Source organism: Eleutherodactylus coqui, chromosome 5 (assembly GCF_035609145.1).
Source record: "Eleutherodactylus coqui strain aEleCoq1 chromosome 5, aEleCoq1.hap1, whole genome shotgun sequence".
NCBI lineage: Eukaryota > Metazoa > Chordata > Amphibia > Anura > Eleutherodactylidae > Eleutherodactylus > Eleutherodactylus coqui.
Window position 1 is genome coordinate 130,421,748 of NC_089841.1, and position 12,956 is coordinate 130,434,703.

Here is a 12,956-nt window from a genome sequence, read left to right on the forward strand (position 1 = left end):
AAACTGGGCATGAGCTGTTTTTTGGCTATACAAAACCAGCAACGTTATACTCTGACCATTCGAATGGATGGCCCACTATTTGTGTGTCTAGTCTTGCCCACTGAGGATGGGCCCAATGGACATGGGGCCAGGACTTCTCTTAGTGACACAACACCTTCAGTTCCCATTGGCACAGTGCCGGTAGAGTTGTTGCATATCTCTCGCTGCAGTGGAAGGAAGCTGTTGTCACAGAACATAACCTGAGCCCTACACAACAAGCATTGTGCTCTCCAACATCCGCCAACTGTAAATGCATCTGCAGACGCACACCCAGCTTTTAAACCAACTTGAAGGCCACACAATCTTCTGCCCGTAAAAGCAGGAGGGAGGTTGATAAATATGGTGCTCTGTATGCCATCATCTTCAATGCAAAGAGACTTCAGAAAAATTACATAAGTCTATTGATAAATTTGTCCTAAAATGTGTTTTAGAATCTGTATTGTCTAATTGCAGGAAATCTTACATGTATTTTTAGCCGTTTACTTTCTTCTGACCTTTTTCATTTGAATTTCTTAAATTGAGACAAATCCTTGGCTATGGCTATCTTTAGGGACAGGGACGGCAACAGAATATGCAGAAGCTAGCAGAATGACAAGGTGAAAGCTCTGCAGAGGGAGAGAAAGCACAGTATGTATATTACATAAGCATGCAGTCTTCAGACCATCTTTAATAATGCAAGTGCTCTGACTGATTATGCTAGACTAGCTGGGGACCACACGCAAGGACTGCGGTTTAACTGCATCAGCAAAAATAAAAGGCAACGAAAAAATAGAATAAACTGAACAGGTTTTTTTTTCTCCATTTACATGAACAGTAGATTTTTTATAAAGGTGAATTAATTTAGTGCACTATCTCATGTATCCAAAATTATAGAATGTGTTATCATGTATTTAAAGGCTTACTAGAACTAAACAATAAGTATCTGCAGATCTGTCAATGGTACGGACTTTTCTTATTGTTTGATGGCAATAAATTCCCCCCATGGGAGTGCTGGTTAGGATACTTTACACACAATATGGTGGTATTCCTACATGTGTGTATATCACAACTGCAAGGCAGTGACCACAGTGACAGTCAGGTCATCCCAATAAATGTTAAATGGTCAATTGGTCCCACTGGGTAGGACCAGCACCCATCTAATGGGTATGGCCACTTTAAGGAGGAATATACATTTTCAGTCCTGATACTATGTTCTAAAGTAACTCTTCGGGGAAAGAATTACTCTGCATGACGTCTTGCAGGCCCAATAGTTCATAAATGTCTCTTGTTTTAATCTTTTGTATCCATTTGCGTTATGGGTCTTTGTATATAGATATTGTCAGCAGCAAGATGAATGTTGCTGAATATGTATTACTTCTAATCCAAATGGCAAACTAATATTGACCTGGAAAATGAAATCCTCTTCAGAATATGTTCAAATATTTTCGTGGAAAAACAGAAAATTCTTTTTTCAGGTGCAACTCCTAGCTAGTTACTGAAACTGATCAGGGACCCACGCAGTGTCAAGCTGGGCAGCCCACTGAAAAAAAATGTTTTACAGAACTGCAGGACACAGCAGACCTTTGACAACTGCCAGAATTGCAAATGTGCCAGTCCAGGCCTGCTGACTACACAGCTAGTAAAGGGGATCTTAAAAACACATATTTCAGAACTTTAAATGTGTTTTTGTTTTCACAGGGTCACACTGAAGAATTGTTCTGTAACGCTATGTTCCGCTGACCACTTTCATACACACAGGCATTAACCAAGTTGTTTTTGGCAATTTGATACTAAACAAATATAAGGTGTCATTCTTTTTCTTGCACCTGTGAAAACAGTAACTGCTTGTAACGTTTAATCAAGTTAGGTTTAAGCTTTTTCAGCTACAGAAATGTAACCTGCAGTATATTGTATACAAGCTATACCGGGTGTAAGAAAACTGCATTTGTAACTTTCTTCTTTGCAGTTACTTTGCACATGATGGTAGCTCTGAGTCTTAATAAATCTATCCTATCTATCTATCTATCTATCTATCTATCTCATATCTATCTATCTATCTATCTATCTATCTATCTATCTATCTATCTATCTATCTCATATCTATCTATCTCATATCTATCTATCTATCTCATATCTATCTATCTCATATCTATCTATCTATCTATCTATCTCATATCTATCTATCTATCTATCTATCTATCTCATATCTATCTATGTATCTCATATCTATCTATCCATCTCTCCCTTTAAAGAGAATGTATCATCAGAAAATAACCTATAATATAAATCACATTTTTGTGTCAAATCCTTTTTTTTTCTTTTTTTAAGACCACAGAACTCTAATACTAGTTTATCACTTCCTGATCTGTAGAGAAAGCTTTGCAGACATCATTCCACTAACATCACGGGCAGGATTACACTGACAGGTGACATCTATATGTAGATAACACAGGATCCACCAATCACAATAGGTGATCAGCTGTGACCATCTACTCCCCTCCCTGCAAAATAACCTTGGTACAGGACATAGAGCATGTCTAGAACAGTCTTCCATACAAAGGCAATGGATTCCCTCTTGTCCGTTGTGTGAATGGACCGTGAAGCAGCCCTAAAGCATATCTCTAAATGTAGCTGAGGAAAGATATAAATAATTCACAGGGGCAGAAGTCTAATTCTTAGAGTAGAAGCCCTTCACAGTTTAGACTCAATAAAATATAACGTTTAATAGTAAATCCTTAAAAACCTAAACCACCATAGGGCACACCTAACATACAACACATGGAACGAATAGTCAACGTATAAATAATCTAATGAAAGCTAGCCTCCGAATAGCAACCCTGTACGGTGATGTCAGTCGGAGTGCTTCTCTGTCAGACAGGCCGTTTAAATTATCCTGGTGACACAATAGGAATAAACACCCCCAATATCGGATGCCTGATCAGATTATGCGCACAGCAAAATAGTGTGCTGGCGGTAAAAAGGCGGCATAGATTATTCCTAGGTTGTGGGTGCTTAAAGGGGTTGTCCCGCGGCAGCAAGTGGGTCTATACACTTCTGTATGGCCATAATAATGCACTTTGTAATATACATTGTGCATTAATTATGAGCCATACAGAAGTTATAAAAAGTTTTTTACTTACCTGCTCCGTTGCTAGCGTCCTCGTTCCCATGGAGCCGACTAATTTTCGCCCTCCGATGGCCAAATTAGCCGCGCTTGCGCAGTCCGGGTCTTCTGCAGTCTTCTATGGAGCCGCTCGTGCAGAATGCTGGCTCCGTGTAGCTCCGCCCCGTCACATGCCGATTCCAGCCAATCAGGAGGCTGGAATCGGCAATGGACCGCACAGAAGAGCTGCGGTCCACGGAGGAAGAGGTTCCCGGCGGCCATCTTCACAGGTAAGTATAGAAGTCACCGGAGCGCGGGGATTAAGGTAAGCGCTCCGGTAAGCTTTCTGTACGTCCCTGCATCGGGGTTGTCTCGCGCCGAACGGGGGGGGGGGGTTGAAAAAAAAAAAAAAACCGTTTCGGCGCGGGACAACCCCTTTAATAGCATCCAGATGGGAGTCTGTGTAGGTTTATGCGGCTTGCTGAACGGTGTAGAGGGGTCTCGACGGAATCTACTGGTTGTAGAGGAAAGTCGAACCTAACTTGTAGTAACGATATTCTCTACTAATCAATAACTATGATAATGATCTTCGACGCGTTTCCCCGTAAGATCAACGGTTCATCAGGAAGATTTGCATCAGTTAGAGAATGAATAATAAATAAAACGTCGATGAGGCAGTGGGAGGTAAGTATTGAGGGGGATTAACCCCTTGGAGTGTGCTCTTGGATACAGGAGTAAAAAGTGTGTGGTGAGGAGTCTATTCCTCCTAGGATTTGCGCGATTAGGGTCTGTGTGATGACAGGACCCTGTCGTTAGCCATACGCTCAGCAGTAAAGTGCACCAAGGAGGGAGAGTCTAACTAGCCGGAGAGACTGCGCCTTGGCTCAATCACGCCATTAGGTACTAATTTGTCATTCACTCCTGATATTCTGGAGAGACAGCAAACCTCCTGGCTGCTAGTAATTAAACCACTCAGTAGTATGTTACCACACAAAAAGGATCACACTCATTCCATAGTATTGAGGGGGATTAACCCCTTAGAGTGTGCTCTTGGATACAATACTGGAAGGTGTGTGGTGAGCAGTCTATTTCTCCTAAAATTTGCACGATCAGGGTCTGTGTGATGACAGGACCCTGTCGTTAGCCATATACTGAGCAGTAGAGTGCACCAAGGAAGGAGAGTCCAACTAGCCGGAGAGACTTGGCCCAATCACTCCATTAGGTACTAATTTGTCATTCACTCCTGATATTCTGGGGAGACAGCAAACCTCCTGGCTGCTAGTAATTAAACCACTCAGTAGTATGTTACCACACAAAGAGTATCACATTCCTTCCATATTTCAAGTGTCTCCCATGCACACAAAATAATAAAGGGTGCCCATAGCCCTGATGGTGGACGTTGAGCATAGCTGAGGAAAGATGAGCCACCATAGTCATGTACAGACAAATTAATAAAACTATCTGGTTTTAATTAATACAAAAAAAAAACAAAACTTTTTTTTTGGTGATATAGTCCCTTAAGGCTGGATTCACACGAACGTATATCGGCTTGGTTTTCACGCCGAGCCGATATACGTCGTCCTCATCTGCAGAAGGGGGAGGATGGAAGAGCCAGGAGCAGGAACTGAGCTCCCGCCCCCTCTCTGCCTCCTCTCTGCCCCTCTGCACTATTTGCAATGAAAGGAGGTGGGGCAGGGGTGTGGCTAAGTTCTGCAAATTGGCCCCGCCTACACCCCGCCTCTCCTCATTGCAAATAGTGCAGAGGGGTGGAGAGACGGCAGAGAGGGGGCGGGAGCTCAGTTCCTGCTCCTGGCTCTTCCATCCCCCCCTCCCCCGCAGATGAGGACGACGTATATCGGCTCGGCGTGAAAACCAAGCCGATATACGTTCATGTGAATGCACCCTTGCAGCAATGAGGACTTGGTACAACTGTTTTCTACACACCTAGTCCAATTTCTGCCTCCTTTCACTGAATTTAAGGACTGCTGGATGATAGCAGTGGAGCCATTAGGAAACGGTTATTTCTGAACAAGACCTCCAGAACACAGTTTTATAGAATAAGACATTTTATACACAAGAGGTTTGCTCATATAGCTGCACCACAGAGGTAACTTGGAATTCCTAGACCTCAATTTGCAAAATTGTGAATAGTGGAATTCTCAGCAGTTGCCACTCTCATCAATCAGATGCTTATCCCCTATCTTGTGAATAGAGCAAAAGGTCTTTTGGTGGGCTAATCTGAGTGTCCTGCTATGTAGCTCATTGACATTACACTGCCATTGAATTCAATGGAGTCACAGTGCAGTTCACAGGTTACTGCAGCCACAACATCATGGATGCAAACAATTCAATCTGTGACCCGAGCTGCAACCCCCCCGTATTGAGTTTAATGGCAGTGGGATATCACTATACCCATGGTATAAAAAAAATAAAAAAAAGAATCAAATAGGAGCAATTTCAATAGCTCAACACTACTAATATAACACCATTCTCTACACTCAACAGAAACTGCCCTTACAAAATTGTCAAACCACCTCCTGGCAGTGAAATCGAGGGGTAACTACTCCCTACTGATCCTACTCAACATCTCTGATTCGGCCACTATTCAGCACAATTTGACCATTGTCTATGTGTATAGCACCCCATTCTCTCCACCTCGCCCTACCTTGCACATCTCCAGCCCCTTTTCTTTCTATATCACCCCACTATTTGTAGTATGTAAGTGCTTTCTATTGTGTAAAATCGGCCAGCCGGAAAAGATAGTGCATACGGTGCGCATTCCAGCCTGCTGCTTTTACACTGGCCGGAAAAGATAGGTCTGGACCTACCTTCTGGTTGGGATATGGTGGCTGGTCACATAGACTCCTATGGGAGCTTACTTGAGCTGCCGAAAAAGGGAGGTGGGAGGGAGTTTAACAGTGTTTCTGCTAAACTCCCTTCCCTTCTCTGCCCCTTGCTGACTACTGGCAAAGGGATGGGGTGGGAGATGAGCACACTAGCTTTGCTAAGCTCCTGTCCCCTCTCTTGGCTGGCAGCCAGCAAGGGCCAGAGAAGGGGCGGGGTTTAGCACACTAGTTACCGCCCCCTCTCTTTGCCGACAGCTGGCAAGGGGTGAAGAGGGGAAGGGAGTTTAGCATAGCTAAACTCTCTCCCCTCGCCCGACAGTATGTCAGGCTGCGACGTATATGTGCTGCAGCCCCGGCCGTCTGAATGGGCAACAAAGCGGGAAATGCGGCCGTTACTTGCCCGAAAATCTCAGCACCCGTGTGAAGAAGCCCTTGCTGTGTAAAAGCATAGGAATGATTATTGCTGGGACAAGCTGTCTTGCATCTGTCTGTCTTGTGTCGAAACTAGCCAAAGACATACACCTTTATTGACCTAAAACCACAAAAAAGTCGTCTCCTTCCTATAAGCCCAACCCATATAAATAAGCCACAGAAATATGGAGATTCTGTTCTGCAGAGTGATAAAACAAAACTAGATCACTGGTATGCATGGAGGCGGAAGAATGAGGCATAAAAAGAACACCCTTCCTGCAGTGTAGCATGGCGGTGGCTCGGTGTTGTTCTGGGGCTGCTTTACTTCCCCTGGCACTGGAAACCTGTAGCATGTGGAAGGCAAGATGGATTTAATCAAATACCAGGAAATCCTAGGAGAAAGCGTCATGCCGTCTGTGAGGAAGCTGAAGTTAGGGAGTCATTGGACCTTCCAACAAGACAATGATCCCAAGCATACTGCCTGACTTGTACCCCATAGAAAATCTTTAGGGTAGTTGAGCAATGTGGATGCAGCATGCAAACCCAAGAATATTAGTGATATAGTGGCCATTGCACATAAGGAATGAGCTGAGATTTCTCAGGACTGCTGTTAGAAGCGGTGTCTGGCTATACATCATGTTTGCAGCAGGTCCTAACAGCAAAGCGGTGCTCAGCTAAGTACTAAAGACACTTGTCATGAAGGGCTTGACTAAGGCCGCTCTCACATACTTTCAAACACGTGGTTTACTAAGATTTTGATCTGTGTTTCTGAATGCAGGTTGCAGCGTCCGATAGCGTGTTTCAACGTACCCCATCATTGTGAATTAAAAAAAAAATGAAAACGCATAAAACTAGAGCAGACAGCACTCAGAAAACGTAGTGTTTAAGCACTGGTGTGCAAGGCCCCATTGAAATCTATGGCAGCTTTGTACCGTGGTTAACGAGGCGTCTCATTAAAAAGCGTCTAGTGTGAAATGGGCCTCAGGCTACATGCAGACGAGCGAATGAGACACACACAACCTGAGGCTTCTTTCACATGAGTGCATATCGGCCGGCGTTTTCATGGCCGGCTGATATGCATTGGATTCCAATGCATCAGATCACATGGGCGTATTGGTGAGATGTAAAAACGCCCGGCCAAGCCAATTTAGCGCCGGGCGTTTTTACGTCGGACCAAAACACAGTTATGGAACTATGTTTGGGCCGGAATATGTCCAGCCGCTGCACAGGCTCCTATGGGAGCCCATGGCAGCGGCTGTAGGTGGTAGGGAGTTTAGCAGCATATCTGCTAAACTCCCTCCCTCTGTTCTCCACCTCCCCCCCATGCAGGCTTACCTGTCTTCCTCCCCTATCGTTCTGTGCAATGGGAGGTGCGATACAGGGGCAGAGCTAAGCGCAGGTCCACCCCGCCTCCTCCCATTGATGCAATGGACAAGCTAAGCGCCCACCCTCTCTCCGCCCCTTGTCTATAGCTATCAATGGGAGGAGGTGGGGTGGACCGGTGCTTAGCTCCGCCCCATCCCGCCCCTCGCATTGCACAGAAAGGGGAGGAAGACAGGTAAGCCTGCGATGAGGAGGGAGGGGAAACGGGCGATGGCCTGGTGAGCTCAGCGCAAATTTTTCCCAACTGACGTACTGTGTATCGGCTGGCCGTTTTCATGCGCTCGTGGGAAAGAAGCCTAAGAAAATATGAACTCCATTCTTTTGAATGGAGTTATTCACACGAGCAATTTATTTTCCCCCCAGTGATGCTGACAGGTTCAAAATTGCTGCATATCCTTTTTTTTTTGCGTTCCCCCGGAATGCATCAACCATTGTTTTTTAAATGAAACCTTTAAAGACATTGCATGACACTCACATGCTATGCAATATGCATGCTAGTGCGATGTAATGTTTCCTATTGAAATCAATGGGAAACACTTGTGATCCTCTAACACACGTGATACACGTACATGAGGATCGCAATTTCACAGAAGTGATGCAAGGCGTTTTTGAATGAAAAACGTCATGCATCTGCATGTAAAATGCATGTTAGCTCGCCCGTGTAGCCGCATTCAGAGACTGCTGTAGTCATTAAAGCCTCATGCACATTGGGCAAATTTAATTGCGTTCCCACGCTTGTCACCAGCGCGGTCGATCCGCTGCTCAATTTGCCCGAAGATGTGTGTGTAGATTTCTCTCTCCATGCACACCAGCGGATTTTATTTGCGGACACAACATTCCAAAAATAAAATTGCAGCATGCTCTATTTTAGAGCGGAATGCGCAGGGACGGCTTCCATTGAAGTCAATGGGAGCCGTCCGTCCTGCGGCACTTTTGCAATGAGCATTGCAGAAGTTTCGCGGGATTCACGTCATGGCCTAGCGATGTCGCTGGGAAATCTGTACTGCGCCGGCGGCACATCCGCAGTACAGAAGAAATGACAGGTAAGCAGGATTGCAACACTGAATGCGTGCGAGCCGCGTGCATGAGACCTAAAAGTGGCATTTTGTGTTGAATTTGGAGAAACCACTTGTTATATTACTTGTGTTGGGCCATTAAAATTGTTCTTGTTTGTTTATTTTTGTTAATGTTTTTATTGAACTTCCTCCAAAAATAACAAGGCAGCCTCATAATACATTAAGATCATAAACCTCTCAGTAACAAAAGAACGTATCAAATCAAGCTTCATCAAAGCAAAACACTGAAGCCCAAATATTAAGGTTTGATTAAGATTTAAGATGTGCTGCCCCGGGGAATAAGGAATAAGAAGATAAAAGGATGGGGGGGTAAAATGTCAGGCGAACTGTGGGAGTAAGAGAACGGAAGAAAGGAGGGGGAGAAGAAGCGGAAAACACCGACATTTCAACCTTGTATCATTTATATTTGTTTCTGCATTATTTTGCTTCCCAGCTCCCGCCATGCTCAGGCATCAGAGCGATCCTGGAAACCCTGATTGTCCACATTAAATGATTCAAACAATTAGTACTGTAACATCTCCCATCATTATCTGCTACTGCAACCATACTGTCCAAATGAAACAGTCATATATGGCCTGACGCACATATAGTGGTAGTTTTGCAATAAAGCTTTCCCAAGCCAAGAAAATCTGTTTCACCTTTTTTCTTTTTGCACTGAGGCCTCCAAGCAGTCCATTCATATAATTTATCTGGGTTGATACATTGAAAAAAGTCGCATAGAGGATCAGGTGGGATGTTGTTGGTCAAGTGGGTACTAGTAAAAATAATTATTTTGTTCCAAAATTCCCTTATAATCTGGCAACCCCATAGGCAATGCTGCAAACCCACATCAGGGGATTTATATGAAACATCAAACTGTTTTAAAAGTAAGCCCATTCTATACTCCTATCGTGGAGTTAGAAATGCTCGCATTATTTGCAATAGGGGTTGAATAATTTTTATTTTATTTTTCTTACATGATTATGGGGCAGTCATTTTGCTTGAAAGGCTGACAGAAAATGACTTATTGACTTCTGTAGTGGCCCAGAGAACCCTCCAGAATAGCCACATCATCATTCTCCTGTAAACACCTGTCTATGTGCTCATACAAGACATAGAAGGTGTCATATGTCAGAAAGCCCTGTTTTCTCCTTTCTTTCTCCAAGCTAAACTCACTGCTTGGCAATAGCTGTCTGCTGATTGGCTGGTTGTCACACAAACGCTCATTAGTAAAGGGTGAGAGTCTGTAGAGCGGGAAAAAGCTCAGGGCGAGACAGGATATTAGGAGGAGGAGTGGCAAAAAGTGCAGGGACCAGACAGGAAGAGAAGGAGAATTGTAGTTAGGAGGAGGCAGACGTGCAGGAGGAGTTCTACAGACATACAACAGAGGGAGAACGTTGCCTGGAGTGGGAAGCCAGGATTAAACCAGCTTCTGACTCAACCCACAGCGTGGGGAAACAAACTGGGACCCTTCCAACTAATAGTGAGTTACACTGAACCCTGCTCTATTATAATCAGGGAAAGTAAGATAGGCCCATCTTTAACCAGTTTTGGACCAAGCATTGTAAATTCATGGCGCCTGGTCCCGGGCTTAAAGCCTAGCTGTATGTAAAATTATGGTGGGGATGTAAGCATCCTGTCTCTGCAATCAATCGGAGGCAGGACTGTTTGTTAGCTGTTAGTAACAGCTGATAACCCGGAGGAGAAGGCAGGAGAGGTTTTTAACCCTTTCTGTCTTCTCATTCCCTGAGTACACAGTGCTCAATGAGCACTGTGTACTGAAAAGTAAAAATGTAACTTCCACTATGGGAGCCGGGGGTCACGTGACTGCCGGTATTCAATGCTACAGCAGAGCTGCAGGGTCCCAGAAGACCCTGATCACCTCTGCCAGTGACTAATGTCACTTCAGGGGATGTTTTTTCCTGTAACTGTGGCTCCTATGGATGCCCTAGGAATAATATGTGAACTGTGTAGAGGTTGTTTTGCAGGGGGGAGAAGGTGAACTATTCTCATCATCTATTGATTCTATGTTATCTGCCTTGAGTTTTATAATATAGTTGCTACTTCCCATTCATATCCCGTTTCATTGTGATTTCAATGGTCTTCTATTTACTTTGGCTGCAAGGTAAGGTGGGTTGTTTAGCCATGTGACCTCTGCAGCCATTAAGAAGTTGAACAGGGATGTCATGCCATAAACATGCCTTGGGGCTTCTACATTAAAAGCTCATGCGAAAGGTTTACAGGATGTCACTAGGGGTGACATCAGCTGTCAGATGCTGTGGCGCTGAAGAACCAAAGCGGTGGTCCGGCACCACCAGGAGTATATTACGTTCATATAGTCTTGAGTACGGGAAGCCCAAAACTATATAAAAAACCACTTGGAAATCCCCTTTAAAGACATAAAGGCCTGCTTCCCCCAAACCATGCAAGCACTTTGTCTACATCAGTAATACTTTGGTTTCTGTAACAGTTGAAATCGTCTATCTTTTATAGATATATATTTTCCTTATTAACTGTAGAGAAATCTAAGTAATGTGATAACATATATTTTGGCCCATTGTATGAAGCCACTGTAGTTCCTGGAAATCATTACAATCATTCTTGTGGTACAGCCTGATACTTTCTTGCCAGGCTGGCTTATATGTTGAATATGCACCACATTTGTCAGAATTGTGTTTAAACGGAATCTGTCCTCTCCGAATGGCACCATGAACTAAGTTAATTGGGGGATGTCTTTTTTTTATTCTTAACTGCTCCCCTGTTCCCACACTGCCCGGCTGCCCCACAGACTTCTATAGGAGAGCACATACACAGTGGTCTGAAAAGAGTCAGATTTTAAAACCCCGGGCAGACTTCATTGGTGGACAGCATTGGAATAGGGGAGCAGATGAGTATAGAATATATCCCCCGTCACCTTACCGAGCAGCATCATACCTTAGTTTATAGTGCAGTTTGGAGGTGACAAGTTCCCTTTAAAGTGAATATCCACCTTTAACACTAAATCAATTTGAATCCAACATCTATTCCTTAAAATGTACCTCTAGACATACACTTCCACTCTGATCTGACATTAGAAGGACAAAGACGCAGCTGCATGCTGGTGGTACTACTTGCAATTAATAGGACCTGTGTACTTCACTCGCTGGGCATCATATGATTGTCTAGCAACTATACTGCCCAGTTGCATCTGCCTGGGAGTGCATAGCTGGATGGACACTTTAAGAAATTATTTTTCTAATGCTGAACCCCAAGTCCTCTGCATAAACATACCCTGTGTATATTGCCAGTGACAGCAGGCACCAGAACAGCTAATTGACCAGGATCCCGATCCCAGCCGATCAAGTATTGATGAGCTATCCTGAGGTTAGAGTAATATGCACCTAATACTCGTATATTAAAGCTATTTTCCAGACAAATACTATCGATGACTTTACAGGGATCACATGAAACCTATGAGATGTCGATCTTAATAAATCCCCTCCATAGAATTATAGAGCAAATTCTTGCAGCCTGCCACTATCCGTGGATCACTAGATGGAGTTCACTATAAGAGCTCCAACATATAAACAGCACGCAGCAAGCACCTGCTCTATGGTGGCTGTATGCAACCAGAATTCCATCTGTTAACTTACTTGTAGGTTATTGGGAGCGCCGTATTAGAAAAATGGAGCATTGGCCTTAATAAAGATATAATAAGGCATTTATCAGCACAGAAGTTTAAATTAAAGTTTGATTAAAGGAGCAAAATGGTGTTCAGCGGCGGATATTAAGATTAATTGAAGAATGTATTACAAAATCTCTTTGTTTTTATGCTCCACTGAAAGGTCAGAACTGCGGAGACATTCCATTATTGGAGGTAAAAGGAATGTGAGTAGGTGAGGGTTCTGCTAGACCTTGAGATATTTTCAATGTTGAACTTTACTATGGAAGAAACATAGATTTTGCTGGTACAGGGAGTCTTGCATACTTTCAGCAAGTGATAATAATGAGGGAGGAAGGTTACAGCAATGGAAAATTAGACTTTACCCTGATATGCCTGATTTGTACTTGGTGGAATGTGTGATAAGAAGTTTCATCTTGGGACAGACAAGTTAGTCTACACTTCCAAATTAATGCCAATCACTAGAATCAGACCAACTT